Source organism: Lagenorhynchus albirostris, chromosome 19 (assembly GCF_949774975.1).
Source record: "Lagenorhynchus albirostris chromosome 19, mLagAlb1.1, whole genome shotgun sequence".
Lineage (NCBI taxonomy): Eukaryota > Metazoa > Chordata > Mammalia > Artiodactyla > Delphinidae > Lagenorhynchus > Lagenorhynchus albirostris.
This window is the reverse complement of record NC_083113.1, coordinates 9,826,477-9,831,645: the sequence shown is the minus strand read 5'-3', so window position 1 is coordinate 9,831,645 and position 5,169 is coordinate 9,826,477.

The following is a 5,169-nucleotide window of genomic DNA, read 5'->3' as shown; positions in this document are numbered from 1 at the left end:
ATAGCCTGAACTTCCCAGGGATGCAACTACTTCTTTCAAGGGAAAATTGTACCTTGTTTTGTTCAGAAATCTGTCCAGGGTTCATGTCACCACTGCAATCCCACTTCTGCTATCAAAGTCACATCAAAAGTGTCTCACCAAAAAAAAAAAAAAATGTCTCATCACAGCATCTTGTGTCAGGGTGTTGTCCCAGCTGCTGCATCCAAGCTGAGTTTACACACACACACACACACACACTTAGCCGTTTCTTAAAATCTCAAATATAGAAAGGTTGTTGACAATATTCCGCTGGTGATTTTTCAAATTCTTTTATACTCAAACCCACTCATTATAACTAGGTGAAAGCATTTGGCTATTTCTTTATGTTTTCAGTGTAGTTGGACTAATGCATCTTTACATATGTACTGATTTAACATAAATTACTTTCCTTTAATTTCTCCTTTATATTGCAGTTAGGTTATTAAATTGATTTGAAAAAAAATGATTATGTAGGGACTTCCCTGGTGCTCCAGTGGGTAAGACTCCACGCTCCCAATACAGGGGGCCCGGGTTTGATCCCTGGTCAGGGAACTAGATCCCACATGCACGCCGCAACTAAAGATCCCATATGCTGCAGCTAAGACCAGTGCAGCCAAATAAATAAATATTTAAAAAATGATTATGTAGGTAGGACACTCTATCTATGCATCTCATTTCAGGAGAGGAAAAGGCATGTTGTGAAAATAGTGTTTGTCCTAAAAGGTGTTTGGGATCCCCTGGGGTTGGGACGTGTTGGTCTAATTGGTTTGGGAGACTGAGAAGGCTCTGTGAGAACCAGGTTGCTTTGGTTATTCAACATGTATTGAGACCTACTGTGTTCGTGGCCCTGTGCTGGACAGTGCTGGGGACACAGCAGTAACAGAGACAACTCCAGCCCTTCCCCTACACGGCTCCGAGGCCAGTGGGGGATATAGAACTGTCCCTGGACAGTGAGGACCCTGAATGGGCAGAGCTGGGATGTGGGGATCCAGAGACAGCCTAGAGGGGCATCTGACCTGGCCTGAGGTCCAGGAGGGCTTCCTGGAGGAGGTGACATTTGAGCTGAGCCTGAAAGGATGAGGAAGACTTAACCAGAGGAAGAGGCTATGAAGGGTGTTCCAAGCAGGAGGAATGACTTATGCCAAGGCCCAGGTGAGGGAGAGCGTGTTATTTTCAAGGAACTGAAAATATCGTTCAGTGTGGCTAGTGCAGGATTTCTCAACGTCAGCTCTGTTGACATTTGGGGCTGGATGATTCTTTGCTGTGGGGGCTGTTCTGCAGATTCCTGGCCTCAACCCAATAGATGCCAGTAGGACCCTTTCCCTAATCCACCCTAATCCAAGATAATCTCAGCTCGAGATCCTTGCTTTAACCACATTGGCAAAGACCCTCCTTTCAAACAAGGTCACAGTTTGAGGTTCTAGTTGTGACAATCAAAAATGTCTCCAGGGACTTCCCTGGTGGCACAGGGGTTAAGAATCCGCCTGTCAATGAAGGGGACATGGGTTCGAGCCCTGGTCCGGGAAGATGGCACATGCCGCGGAGCAACTACGCCTGTGTGCCACAACTACTGGGCCTGCGAGCCACAACTACTGAGCCCACATGCCACAACTACTGAAACCCACGCACCTAGAGCCCATGCTCCGCAACAAGAGAAGACACCGCAATGAGAAGCCCACACATCGCAATGAAGAGTAGCCCCCGCTCACCACAACTAGAGAACGCCTGCGTGCAGCAACAAAGACCCAACGCAGCCAAAATTAAATAAATAAATAAAATATAAATAAATTTTAAAAAATATTAAAAAAATGTCTCCAGACATTGCCAAATGTCTCCTGGGGGGCAAAATCATCCCTGTTGAGAGCTAGGGGCTGAGAACGGGCAGTGTGAGGAGAGGAGCAAGGGAAAGATGTGGCTGGAAGGGTCAGCAGAGGGATGGGCATCAGCTAGTCAGGGACACTTCCTGTCTGAGGGACACTATGGAGGACTGGGCCACGTGGAGGCTGGCAAGCCCTGGGGACTGGGTTCAATTTTTTTTTTTAAGTACAATTAACTTTTTATTTATTTATTTTAAAATATTTATTTATTTGGTTGCACTGGGTCTTAGTTGTGGCAGGTGGGCTTCTTAGTTGTGGCATGCGAACTCTTAGTTGTGGCATGCGAACTCTTAGTTGCGGCATGCGTGTGGGATCTAGTTCCTTGACCAGGGATCAAATCTGGGCCCCCTGCATTGGGAGCATGGAGCCTCATCCACTGTGCCACCAGGGAAGTCCCTGGGTTCAAACTGTGACCCTGCCGCTGTAGTGGTTGAATTGTGGCCCCCAAGATATGTCTACACAAAACCTCAAAATGTGACCTTATTGGGAATAAGGTCTTTGCAGATGTAGTGTAGTAAGGATCTCGAGTTGAGATCATTCTAGATTAGGGCGGGCCCTAAATCCAGTGACAGATGTCCTTATAAGAGACAGAAAAGGAGAAGACACAGAGTCACAGAGAGGAAGCCCTGGGAAAGGCTGAGGCAGAGGCTGGAGTGATGTGTCTACAAGCCAAGGGATGCGAGGAATTGCCAGCAGCCTCCAGAAGCTGGGAGAGAGGCAGGGCCTCCAGAAGGAACCAACCCAGCTGACACCTTGATTTCAGACTCCTGGCCTCCAGAAGTGTGAAAGAATACATTTCTGCTATTCTGAGTCACTTGTTTGTGGTCATTTGTTATTGGACATCAACCCAGCCACTTAGCAGCTGTGACACCTTGCACAGAGGAGCCTCACTGAGCCTGTTTTTTCTCTCTGTAATGTGAGTATAAACAAAGGCACTTACCTTTTAGGACTGTGATGCAAATGAAAAAAGAGTGTCCCTTTAACCAATAAATTAGCAAACATTCATGTCATGTTCAGAGGCAATCAGCTGGTATTATGTGGTCAAGGGTCTTTCAAGTAACAGTAATATAATAGTGGCAGTTAAATGCACCTCCTGTGTCCCTGGCACTGTTTTAAGTGCCTCTTGCTGCTGTCAAACAACACACGTTTATTCTCCTACTGCTTTGGGAGTCAGAGGTGCAAAATCAATTTCACTGGGCCAAAATCAAGGTGGCAGCAGGACCACGCTCCCTCGGGCGGCTTGAGGGGAAAATCAGTTTACTAACTTTTTCACACTGCTTTTTCAGGGACTTCCCTGGTGGTCCAGTGGGTAGGACTCTGTGCTCCCAATGCAGGCGGCCCGGGTTCGATCCCTGGTCAGGGAACTAGATCCCGCATGCCATGCTGCAACTAAAGACCCGGCACAGCCTAAATAAATAAATAAATATTAAAAAACAAACAAACAACAACCAAAATATATACATATACACAACTGAATCACTTTGCTGTACACATGAAACTAACACAACATTGTAAATCAACTATACTTCATTTAAAAAATTAAAAAAGGACTTCCCTGGTGGCGCAGTGGTTGAGAGTCCGCCTGCTGATGCAGGGGACACGGGTTCGTGCCCCGGTCCGGGAAGATCCCACATGCCGCGGAGCGGCTGGGCCCGTGAGCCATGGCCGCTGAGCCTGCGCGTCCAGAGCCTGTGCTCCGCAACGGGAGAGGCCACAGCAGTGAAAGCCCCGCGTACCGCAAAATAAATAAATAAAAATTTAAAAAATTAAAATAATAAAAAAATAAAATGGGAGTGAGAATGATGAGCTGGCTGGGAGGGGCAAGGGCATCGGGACCACTGGAGCCTGAGCTCCAGGAAGGGGTGCCATCAGTGGTAGCTTAGCTGACCTTTGGGTTCTTCTTGCTGGGACTCTGCATTCTCCTTTGTAAAGTGGAGATGATAAGGAACTCCCTGAGTTGCCCAGAGAGTTCCGGTGAAAATGCTGAGTGCCCCAAGGAGGGATTCTCAAGGTCCAGCTCACTCTTCACCACACCTTCTGATCCCCAATAGACATACTGAAAAGCGTTCAGTTTCACTTTTTAATCAGAGAGCGGCAACTCAAACTACACTTGAGATACACCCTTTGGCCATCATATTGGCAAAGATCAAAGAATGAGAAACGCAATGTCAGCGAGGCTGCGGGGGAGCACGCACTCCTGTCCTGCCTGGGGAAGTGGAAGTGGGCACACCGTCTTTCCCGAGCTGCCACCATCAGAGGTGGCTTTCCTGCAAAATGGAGGAAGTGTAAGCTCTGGGCCCCTCATTTCCATGGCTTCGTCCAACACCCTGGGAGGTGCCCTTGCAATCTTGTACTCTTTTGTTTTTGGGCTGCGCCAGCCGTGGCTTACAGAATCTTAGTTCCCCGACCAGGGATCGAACCAAGGCCCAGCAGTGAAAGCGCCAAGCCCTAACCACTGGACCGCCAGCAAATTCCCTACTCTTTTTCTTCAAGAGGGTTTCCAACTTGGTATAAACTTCAGGCTCTACGTATCCTGGGCCCGCCTCTGTTCTTTTTTTTTTTTGCGGTACGCGGGCCTGTCATTGTTGTGGCCTCTCCCGTTGCGGAGCACAGGCTCCGGACCCGCAGGCTCATCGGCCATGGCTCACGGGCCCAGCTGCTCCGCGGCATGTGGGATCTTCCTGGACCAGGGCACGAACCCATGTCCCCTGCATCGGCAGGCGGACTCTCAACCAGTGCGCCACCAGCGAAGCCCCTTTTTTTTTTTTTTTAGTTTATTTTTGGCCGCGTTGGGTCTTCGTTGCTGCGCGCAGGCGTTCTCTAGTTGCAGCGAGCGGGGGCTACTCTTCGTTGCGGTGTGTGGGCTTCTCACTGTGGTGGCTTCTCTTGTTGTGGAGCGCGGGCTCTAGAGCGCAGGGGCTTCAGTAATTGCAGCACGTGGGCTCAGTAATTGCGGCACGTGGGCTCAGTAGATGTGGCACACAGGCTTAGTTGCTCCGAGGCATGTGAAATCTTCCCGGACCAGGGATTGAACCCGTGTCCCCGGATTCTTAACCACTGCGCCACCAGAGAAGTCTCCTGGCTTCAGAGTGTTAATCATGACATTGTGAGTCCTTTTTTTTTTTTTTAAAGTCCATATAATTTAAATTTATTTATTTATTTATGGCTGTGTTGGTTCTTCGTTTCTGTGCGAGGGCTTTCTCTAGTTGTGGCAAGCGGGGGCCACTCTTCATCGCAGTGCGCGGGCCTCTCACTATCACGGCCTCTCTTGTTG